General features: G+C 43.3%; 1 long non-coding RNA gene across 1 annotated transcript in view; it reads right to left on the bottom strand.

Moving 5' to 3' along the window:
* Positions 1-9117: 9117 nt before the first annotated feature.
* Positions 9118-11661, bottom strand: part of LOC134158000 (uncharacterized) — a 28117-nt gene continuing 25573 nt past the window's right edge. Inside the window, exon 3 of the long non-coding RNA XR_009962565.1 lies at positions 9118-10822. This is a non-coding gene — a long non-coding RNA (uncharacterized LOC134158000). The remainder of the gene's footprint in view (positions 10823-11661) is intronic.

The raw sequence follows: 11661 nt of genomic DNA, 5'->3' as shown, positions 1-11661 counted from the left end.
TTCTTCCCTGATGCACAAAATTAGCAGCCACTTTGTGAGTACTAATCCTGGGGAAGCAGATCCCATCTCACACTTGAATTTTATCTTGTATTTCTGCCTATATCCAAGTTTTCCTCCTAACATTTCATTACAATTAAAACACAGGTTTACATGACGGTTGCAGGAAGCTGATCTGAAAGACAATTATATTTTACAATTTCTCTAAATGGGAGAAAACAGTGGCTTGGTTTCTTTCTGCTCCAGACTCTTTAATTACCAGGGTATCGTGGAATGCCTGCATTGTAATAAAACTCCAATGTGTATCCAGGTACCAGGGGATTTATTAACTTGCACTCAACACTGGCAATCAGCAGCCAGGGTCAGATGTGCCTGGTGATGATGACATCACCATTTTTGGCAGGTCTCTCTGCAACGAGTCTTGAGTGAGGTAATGTCCCCAAAATTAAAACTGACAGCAGGATTAATAATGATAGATTCGTTGAGCCTTTGCTTTTTACTTTAAACTGGCGTTCTATTTCTTCCATTGGGGGTTGCCAGAAGATCATCACAACCTTCACCCAGCATTTCAGCACAGCAGCAGGAAGGGTGATAAGGGACACCACTGAGTGTTACTGGGTGAGTAGGTTACCTCAGGATGGCAGGCACTGACCGACTGTATTTTCTACCGGGGATGGGCAGGTCTCACAGCACCAAACCAGTTGCCATCCTCACTGACAAGCCAACACTCAACTCTGGATGTACAACTGGAAATAACTCACACAGATGTGGCTGTCAGCAGCTGAGATAGTGCCTTTTCCCAGCAGATTTACATTGATTTCTGTTGGAAGAAGGCAGCGTCAGTGTGTCCTGCTCCAGTCCTTTGAGGTATTCTCCAGCTGTAAACCACAGCAAACCTGCTGGTCAGGATCATTAAGCCCAGAAAGCCTTGCCCAGCACACCATGGATATTTCCAGACTCCAAGTAAATTTATTTAATTTGGAGCAGTTTGCAGGTGGTTTGGCCCGTCTGGTCCAGGAGGGGTTTGCTTATTTGGTTTTGAAGTTTTGCAAGGGAAAGCAAAAGGGAAACCCAGGCTGTGGCTGACACCCTGTGATCAAACTCCCTCAGCCCAAGACCTCAGCAGCCACAAAGCAATGCCACAAGTGTAGAGCATACACTCCAGTCAAGCCGACCCAGTGCAAACGTGCCTGCTGACACCAGGGGATGTGCACCTGCATCTATTCAAACACATGAACCTGGCCTTCTTGTTTTCTCAGTCAAACATTAGATGGAAAGGTCCACAGTGGTAAGCAACCATCACTGCTAGGTCCCAGGGGTACAACAGACTTGGGATTTTCTGTACAAAAGACACAGGGCAGCCAGGGTCTCACTTTCTAATCCTAGCCCCTTCTCCCACTGCTCCCACTATCTGAGCATTTTGCTTCCTTGAATTCTACTCAGACTCCTCTCCTGGCATTTCTCTGTGTTGTTTTTACCTTTCCCGCTCCTTCCTCCCTCACCTGCGCTCTCCACTGAGACTGGCACAACCAAATGATAAAGCCCAGATGCAAGCCTAAGGTTCAAAGTCAGATTTCCTACATGAGCTTGCCAAACTGGCCAGAAGGAGACTTAAAATACTAGCAAAAGCAAGTACCTGGGTTTTCCCTGTTAATTGTATTATGCCTCAGCAGAAGATGGAGGTGGGTTGGGTATTTATATAGTCTGTTGACCATCAGAGGATTTAATGTGTCATTAGGCACAAAACTGAAGAGAGAGAAAATACTGGAAATGTTTGGATCTCAAACGGCTTATATCAAATAGTAATTACTACCCCTTACAGGCACCTAGCTCACGTAAAATCCATCTCACTCTGCCTAAGCACAGGCTATAGACCTGAGCACTTTTATGCACTTAAAATGCTGCAAAAGCATTTTACTATATTATCTTTCTGTGTAGGTGGATGGTACAGAGCATAGAGAAATCCCTGAACAGTCTTACGAAAAAGGCAGACCTTTTTAGGCCCTACAGACCTCAAGTTGTCCCCGCCCCTTGCTCCATATTCAAGAGCAGGGAGATACTGCTTCTATATTGTAAAGTCAAAATGAAAACATGGAAATCTGAAATAATGATGGAAGAAATGAGCAAAGTTTTGGTCATTGTTTAATTTGTTAAGAGAACAACCCCACCTAAGACTCCTTCTGCCAGCTCTGACAAAGTGGCCAAAGATAAAGACAAATATGCCTCAGAGATGAAGCACAGCTGTTTAACAGTGAAGGGTGGGGGGGAGAAGTGCACAATAATTTAATTAGTAGCTGTGCCCTTTCCATGTTTCTCCCTCCACTGCTATTGGTGAGAAACATAGTTTGAGATTTTAATTTTTCCTATACAGATGTTGCCCTTAAAAAGTCTACTAACAACCCTGTAGAACTCCATTTCTCTAATGATGATAAAGTGCTTTAGTTAATTAAACCTCACAACCCTTCTGAAAGTGTCAAACACACAGCAGCCCCATTGCAAAATGCAGCACTTCCAAAAAAGTCTGTGGGTTTTGCCCAGCCATTCTCCACCACACGCCTGTGCTCACATCACTTGCAAAGGAGTCTTGGGGGAAGATCATATACAAATTGACAGAGAAAATGCACTGGAACTGCTTCTACCAAAAGGTTTCTTGGGGTTTTATTTTTCAGCAAATATTCACCCTGTTACCAAAGCTAAAATGTTTTCAGGAATTATCTTGATTTTGCCTCAAATTTCAACAGAAAGGTTTGTGAAGTTCAGGGTGGACTGATTTATTCCACTGAACAAAAGAAGGAGAGAATGTGCAACCAGTCCAGACCCTGATATTGAGGTCTAAGTGTTATATTGCAAAAAACTTGGAAAGATTACTTCTCATGTCAGTGCAAAAACATCTCAAAATTGCAAAATGTGGTTGCCAGACACAGTTGTAGTTTTATATCTAGTTCTATCATCAGGCAAGTTTGGATCTGGTTCATATTTCCCTTTCAGGTAGTGGTCTTGATAGTACAAGTAATTACAGTAATAATGCCTTCAGTCAGTGTCTGCTTGTAACTACCCCTTGACATGGCCCTGTACGTGTAGCATGGCATGTATACGTTTGAATCGATTTTATTAAGAAATCAGCATGAGATTCGCTGTTAGTGCTCTGCTGCGCTCTCCATCTTTGAACTCCAAGCAGGAAAATCACCACCTGCAATGAGACCCTTGAAGCAAGGTTACCCCACAGTGGTTCAGGCACTGCCTCGCTGCACAGTGATGGTCCTGAGGAATCCAGGGAGGTTTGCACTGGGCAGATCAGCCCATGGTTTTGCACTTGGTTCATGAAGGCTCTGCTTCAGCAGATTGATCAAAAGACAATCTGATATTAAGGGGGAAAAAAACATCACATTCACTTCCATGTTTGCTGAGAATCCAGACCCTCTGTGCCAAACTTCACTCCATGTGGAGTTTTCCTGCTAGATTTAAAAACATGGCAAGCAAGAGCTCATCTAGGATAAAGAGGCTGATATAGAGCTACTTACAGGAAAATGAATATTGGTAGCCAGGATTCACGCAACCTACCTAGGAAGGTAACAAAGAAGCATGACCTATCTTCACAACGGGTACCAGCTTCACTCTTATTAACATTATGGATCCTGTGGTCGTTTCCTTCACTCTAAAAACCACTTAATTTAACGTACAGTACAGTCATTCTATGTGGGGGGAAAGAGAAATTCTTTCTTCCTTCCTGTTGGAAAACTCTTTGGCAGTAACGCTTGGATTGTTTTCTTTGTAAATTATATTCATGCTGTTTTCAAGATGTTTTCCTGACTTTATTGAAATTTGACCAATTTAACGAGTAATGTAGAACTTGTTTCCATGTTAAAAAACTCTCAGAGCTGCTTGGGAATAATTATTAAAACTTCCATGTGTGCAGCAAAGGCAGTCACTTTTGCAAATAGCAAAAAATACCCCAGTCTAACAGAAGAACATGCTCTAACAATAGGCAGAGTAGTGCAGAACCCAAAGCCACCAACCTTTGGACACCAGGGTCTGCAATGGCTCCATGCCAGGAATGTAACACTCACACCTGGTTTTCATGCCAAGTTCCACTTTAAAAAGTCTTTTAATCACAGATAAGGGACCAATACAAAGCCCTGAAATCACTGGAGAGGCTCATATGGAGTCTAACAGAAAGTGACTCCTGCTCCAAAGACCTGACCTCTTGCACAGCACTTAACGCATGTGCCTAAATCCTCCGACCCCGCTTGAAACAGAGTTTTGGGTGATAAAGCCACTGGCATTTGCCATGAGACTTACCTGATGCAGACATACATAACAGGTAGAGCAGCTGCATAGCCTCTGTGTGACCCCAACAACAGCTGTGTCTAGCCCAGAAAGCCAGTAGATATCTGCCTAAACACTTCTGGTTTTGCTAAACGTGCTAAACCTAGAGATTTGATAGGCTTGGTGCCCACAGTCACACACAGCTCCATGCTTCACGGTGTTCATCTGTCTCCTTTTCTTTATTAGCTCCCTTCAAGACCCAAAGTGTGGGGATTCTCTTTTGATGGGCTGCTGCCAAAATTCACCCCCTAAACTGCAGGATTTACTACCAGCATCCACTCATTGCTTTAATAATCCATTTTAAGTGGCCATCTTTTAAAACAACAGCTCTACTATTGTTATATTTAGTATATGCTCTTGAAATACCCAGTTATTTCATAAGTTATATGCTCCTGAAATACCCAGTCTTTTCTGCACAAGTAACAATTGGTAGGGACACACATTTCATGCAGCCGCACCAGCAGTATTCAAACCTCCAGCCAACGTTTCCCATCACATCCTATTTTAAACTGGTAGCAATGGTGCATCTGGCCATGTCCTCATGCCCCAACCCCCCCTTGAGCTCAGCCACATCCAGAACCGTGTGAGGGCAGCAATGCCGGGGAGAGGGCTGAACCACAGAGCCTCATCAGGATGGTGGGAGATGTCCCTGTTGTTATTCAAGCAGAAAGCCAAAGGCAACCCTTGCTGGTTGTACGGGATGCGAGGAGAGCGCTGTGCATGTGTAGTTTACACAACTGAAATACGGAAGCTGACATTTTTATGACTTTCATAATCTTTCCAGTAAGCAGCATTACCTCGCAGCAGAGACCGGCTCTGTGTCCATGACAGGTATGAGGAGAGACAGAGCAGCATGCTCAGGGAGCAGCCGGCACACTCAGGCACTTCTGCCAGTCCTTTGGGAACTGCCTCAGAACTTTGATGCCAGCTCACACAATGAATACTCACCAATTTATGAGAGACATGAAAATCTTACAGATCTTCAGCTATAGATTTTGCTCCTTATTCTCCCTAGTGGCTAGAAACAGGTTCATGGGGGCACACACATGTATACATCCCTTTTTCCTCCCCATCCTTCTTTAGACTCTGAGGCCAGCTTTGCAGGCACTACTCCTCTGCAGCTGCCTTTGAGGTACTGCTTTCTCCCCAGGATTCCCTGTAACACTTACAGTCTTCATTGCTGATACAAGAAAAATGCAAGTGGAGATTTGGGCACCTAGAATAAAGGGCCAGACATCTAAATCAAGGGCTAAACAAAGTGCGTTTATGAATTTACTGACACTCCCTGCTTTTAGCTACTTCTGTGCTGTTTGTTGGCTCAGCGGCTCTGAACAAAGCCCTTGTAACACTTGCATTTCCTCAGCATCAATAATACATCCCATCAGGTAAGCTGTGCTGTGCTGCAGCGAACTGAGCCTCACAGGGTGTCACACTGCTGCAAGCCAGGGTGAGATAACAGGACTAGATGGGGCTGTTGCAGCTGTGATGGGATCCAAGGCGGCAGAGCAGAAGCTCTGCTGCCAGGGAAGCACAGTGGCTCCATCCTTCCAGGGGCTCAGATGCATAAAGTCCCTTTTTGGGTTTTTTTCCTTTCTTTTTCTGACATCCAGCACAAGAATAGCTACATCTGCCTGGCTGTTACTAATTCAGGATGCACTTAAGATGATATTCATTAAATGCCTTTCAATCAAAAGGATGAGAAGCCCCTACAGCCATGACTCATGCAGGTGGCTCACCCTTGCAGAATGGGCGTTCAGGGAGATCTGATCTTCCAGGGAGGTGCAGGATTACTTTTCAGTGCATCTTAAAGAGGCAAGGAAGGTGGAGCTGATGTAAAAGGTTACACTTCCTTTCCCCAGCATACAGGGCCTGGGTTTTGCAAGGAGTTCAGAGGTGGCACACACCCATTCACTTCCAGAGGAACCTGGCCGCTTTAATGCCTTTGAAATCTGCCTGCCTTAATGCCAAGCAGATGCTGGCAATGCCTTCAGCTTATCCACCCAAGTATAGTGCCCTCCCCTTAGAGCAGGCAGCAACACATTTTCCACATATACAAGTCTCAAGGATAGCATTTAGGAAGCCATTCCACTTGTGCAGCACTCAGCCCATGGGTTCACTTTAAATCCTGAGCACGAAAGTAGAAACAGGCATCAAAGGCAGCTTAAGGACCTTAAAAAGGCCTCCATTAAAAGTAAGGCAGCAGCTGAATGTGCAGCATACCCTTAGGAACACATCAAGTAACAAAAAACTTAAGCTATTTTCCTCTTAAGATTAAAGTGATACACAATATAGTGTTTATTAAAATGCAACACTGTTTCAGTATAAATTGCACTTATACATAGAAAGGTGTTTTATTCACTCTCCTTTTCTACAAGGGCAATGCATAGGTTGGAGTACTTTGCCTGGTGCTTGCTTGCACTTCTGACTGATGAAGTGTGTCTGTGTCCAGAGTTTCATTCCATGTTTGCTGAAAGGAGATGACACGTAGGGGACAAGCAAGACTTAGTCAAGTTAAGGCATGGGAAAATAAATGTAGTCAAGGATGGAATAGAACTCAGCCAAACCCATCACATCTCTCTTTCTGGTGAGCATTGTTCTGAATCAGTGAATATTCATCACCTAACAGGAAACACAAGGAATTCTTTCATTTTACGCTTTGCTGCAAGTTTCAGTACACAGATTTCTTTGCTACTGCTCCTTGATGGCATCACAGCTCTGGGACTCACTGAGAAAGTCTCTGTCCACTTACAAGTGAATCTGCAGCATGTCACAGCTCTTAAGGATAAAGTTTATGAATGCCATAACTAATATTTTCAGCATTCATTCCTTTAGTGCAACATAAGCCCTTGAGAAGTTCAGACCAGGATGACAGAAATGAACACATGCATAGCAACTTGTTTGGGTGATGAAAAGAAAGAAAGGCTCAGACCTTGAAATTCTCCTAACCCAGAAGAACATAATGGCTTTAGGTATTTTTAGATTAAAAATTATTTCTTTTACAAGAAACCAGAAGTGTTACTTATGTGCAGCTTTCTTTTGCCATGGCCACAGCTATATTTGAAAGATTTTCACTATCTTAAAGAAAACACCTTTAGGCAGGTCACATCACAGCCAAGTCATAATTTGTGAAGTAAAACACAACCGTGAAAACAGATATTTAACATTATAAAGAACATACTACTAATGGCAGCTAAGAAATGTCCCCTCTGCATGGTGGGAAGGGGAGAGGTGGTGGGAGACGACATGAAAATAAATCATTAAATCACAAATGTCTGTGTTGTTTGGGTTTGGTTTTTTTTAATCAGAAGGGAAACCAGCAAGCTAGAGTTTTACATACTTTAGCACCCACTCTTTGCTAAGGCTGCTGCCTGTTGAGAAATATCCTGGCATGCATGACAATAATAGGAGTTATGCAAGAGAAATAGAAATGGTCCAAACACCTAAGGAAAGAGAGGCAGGATCACACCCAAGGAGATTTCAAATCTCAACAGATCATGAAGGTCACAAGCTAATGAAAAGCGAGGCAGTCCTGTCCTCGCAAAGGATGGATCCTGAACCCACAATAGCAATGCTTAATTTAAAATAAAGCTGATAGCTGTTAAGAACTGCTTGGAAAAAGGGCAAGGAGGAGCTTTACCACTGTGTCTCTGGAGCGAGGCTGGAGGAGAGGTGAATCCTCAGATCAGGGCAACCACAAGCCCAACATGGACCCCAGTAGCTCTGCGCATCCCCACAGCTTCCATCTCATGGAGCCACTCACCTACACCGCCCTGCTTAAATTTGCCCCTGACATTATTCCTGGTGGTGGGAGGGTTTTCTCTCCTGTTTGTGAAGCCTCTGGGTCACCTGTGAGCAGTTTGCAGTAAAGAGTGCTGAAAAGATGTGAGATATATATAGTATTGACTTTACAAGCTGCATGACAGGTTGCTTTATCCATCTGATATCATTTTGCTACCTACAAGGCATTTCAGAGGTAGCCATCCTACAAAATCTGACTTTTTACAGGTTCAGAAGTTTTTAATCTCTATGAACATTCTGGTAAACAGAAGGGTTAAATATTCATTGCCAGGAACACTTATGGAAAAGCTGAGGAACTCAGAGCCAGGACCAAAGACAGATTTCAGAGGAATTCTCTAAAATACCAGCTACAAACATTACAAAGTTCACCAGCACTTGCTGTCAAATCCAAGCTGCCTTTGGACAAGGCAGAATCTTGCACATAAATGATTTGCAGCTGTAAAAAGCAATCTTGCTTGCTCCAGAAACTATTCTTCTTTCCAACAAACCAAAGTGACTTAGAAACATTAGCATCAAAACTGGATGACAAGGAAATGAAGTGCCTGCAAGGAAGAGAAATTAATTTTTGCAAAATTAGTCCCATTTGTGCAAATATTTACAATCAAGTCTATATTGCACACGCACTCCCACTAGAAGGTGATGAATGCACTCAGCCACATACTGCTATGCATTTGCCTTCAGTGTTTGCAACATTAGCGATAATTGGCATGAGAAAAGTCCTGATGCTTATAAGCTTTGGGAATTGCTGATAACCTGATAAACAAAAATGTTAAGGCAACTTCAGGAGCTAATCAAAACCCCAGCAGGTTGAGGAAATGTCAATATTTACAGCAAGCAGCCTTTCATCAGTTAATCACTTTTAACCTTCATAAGCTAAGATACTATAGAGGACTTCAGGTTAACATATGAACCCTCTATTCAATTAAGGTATTACAAAGGCAGTTACAAACAAATAAGGCATCATGAAATGGAGTACAATTGAATTTATCAGGGGAGAAGCAGGCCAAATAGAGACCAGAGAGCCCCAGTTTCAGTGTTTTAAAGGAAGAAGTATTCTATGTAATTCTAAAGAAACAGACTCAGCATTAGTTCCAAATATTTTATTTCACACATAAAGCACGGTATCCATACCCGTACTAATACAGAACAGACTTATGTCAATTCTGGTGCATGCTTTTGTTATTGCATTATAGTTCATGAGAATTGTAGTGCATAATTAAATAGAAAAAACTTGAACCTGGAATTATAAAACCGCCCCCCACAAACCATCAATTCCACTGGATATGTATTAAGTCATTACTTTTCCTTTTTTTTAAGTTTTCTTTTATTTTTTTAAGGAAAGAAGAAGGGAGTGAAGGAGGAAGAAAAGGGGGGAAGAGAGGGAGAGAAAGAGAAAAAAATCTTTTCCATGTAAATCATTAAAAATGCATGAAGGCATAAAGCACGCCAGGAACAGCCTATGCATTCATTTAGGAGACTACGCACGAGAAAACCCACTGCATTAAAAGCAAAAGAGAGATTTTTTAAACCTCAGGATGGCAGGGAAGCAGAACAAGCCATGGAGGAGACCGGTGGGGTGGAAATGCCCTAGGCAGGGAGGGGATCCTTGTTCACATCCCCCTTCCTGACAGAAAGCACCAGGGGCCTTAAGCACTGCAGCATTCGTGATGCTCCAGCAGAGCTTTCTAAGTTTTATCTTCCAGAGGAGCTAATCACAATAACAAACATATGGATTATTATTCTTGCTGTTGAGTTCAGCTTCTGCCACAGAGAAACCTCCTGGTATGAATGGCTAATTTATTGAGCTACAGATGCGAGCTCTCCTTTGCGTGCAGAAGGAGGTATGATACAGGAGTTAGACAACAGGGCCTGGAATCAGCAATTGCAGGTTAAATATCTCCTTGACACTTCCTGTGTCCTGAAGGCACTTCAGCTCAGCGCTTTCCTGCACTGTGGGAGGGAACACTTGCTATAAATGACGTCCCACTATGAGAATCCTGGGTTTTATATAAGTAAACTTTATCGTTACGAAACACCAGACATCACACACCATCAGGGGACGATTTTCACCTTGTATAAAGCCCTGCTCCTGTGGGACAGGGTATCTGACCTTGATGTGTCATGCCATAACTAGAGAGAGACGTCAGGAGAGAAATGGCTTTTATTGTGTGAAGCTGGTTTGTTTGGTTTTTTGAAGTTTTCTGCGTCATCCTTTTTAAATTTTTAGAGTGAATTTATTGCTCTTGAAATCCATACCCCAGGGGCCTGGGTCCGCTCAGCACAGACAAGAGTACATGGGAAGCAGTGCTGCAGCTTTCCCCTCTGGTGTTTCAGTCCTGACTTAAAGTAAATGCCTGGAGATTATGTATTTATTTATTTATTAAGTTAACTCCACCTCTCTTGGCGCCGCAGTGCCAGGAGGTGCAAATCCTGGTGTTTTTCCTTTATGCCGTGGACACAACCAGCCTGAAAGCACCACTCATTAGCTGTGAGGCATTTAATAATCAATAATGGCCAATCATCGCTGGCACCCCCAGCCCGACTTACCATTAAATATCTGCAGAGGGAGGGCTCTGTGTGGGATGTTCAGGTCTGTGTTTTGAGTCACTGTCTCTTTGGAGGTCTCCATCAGCTCAAGGTGCTGCTCCATCCCAGTTCATGCTCAAGTAACTGGTCTAATGGTGATGCCACCACTCTCACCCTTAGGTCAGAGGTAAGATATGAGGACTAGAAACACCAGACTCCATGTCTTAACTAACGCAGGGTTTGATGTAATCTGCAATAGGGAGACAAAATATCCCACCTGTGCCTATGGCAGGGTTCCTGCTGTTGCTCTGTGTGGCACCTCTGGCAGTGAGCACCAGAGCCTGAGCTGCAGAGACCACAAATATGATCCAGTTTGGGAACCACCATAGCCTGGGACTTTTCCAGGGCTGAAATTTCATAAGCCAGACAAAAAGGTAATCCCCATCTTTTCTGGACTGAGAAAGAGTTACAGCTTTACTGCTCCCGACTGGGACTTGCATAACTCCAGCCCTGTTCCATCCCTCCTAATGATGCCATTTTCTACCATAGGCAGGAGGCAATTGGGTTTTGCTTAATCAGCAATTTTTGAGCTTTTGATTCCCACTCCTCCCCACCCCTTCTTTTTGTCAATATTCATTATAAATGCTTGAAGTCAGGGTTCCTTTTTAGCTGACTGTGCTTTCTCTGCCTCACCCCTTCAGGTGGAGAGCTGACAAGTGACCACTTCATGCACAAGGAAACTTTAAATGAATCCCAAAAGAAAGTATTTGTGTAAGAATGAAAGGGCATCCCAGGCTTCTGCTGAGTAATGGATGTGACAATAATTGTAGGGGAAAAAAGATCCAAACAGTTGGGTGTTGGGCTGTTTGTTTTTTTTTGCTTTCTGCAGCCAGGCTTTTGATCTAAAGATGTAAAAAACCTGACAGTTGCTGCAGCAAGAGCTGCACTTTGATTCTGGGGCACACAGGAAGGAGAGTTGCCAATGTGGGAATCAAGAAACTGGCTATTGCTCCT

Source organism: Pezoporus occidentalis, unplaced genomic scaffold, assembly GCF_034315485.1.
Source record: "Pezoporus occidentalis ecotype Australia unplaced genomic scaffold, CSIRO_AGI_Poc_V1 ctg124, whole genome shotgun sequence".
Classification (NCBI taxonomy): Eukaryota; Metazoa; Chordata; class Aves; order Psittaciformes; family Psittacidae; genus Pezoporus; species Pezoporus occidentalis.
This window is presented reverse-complemented; position numbering and strand designations above follow the sequence as displayed.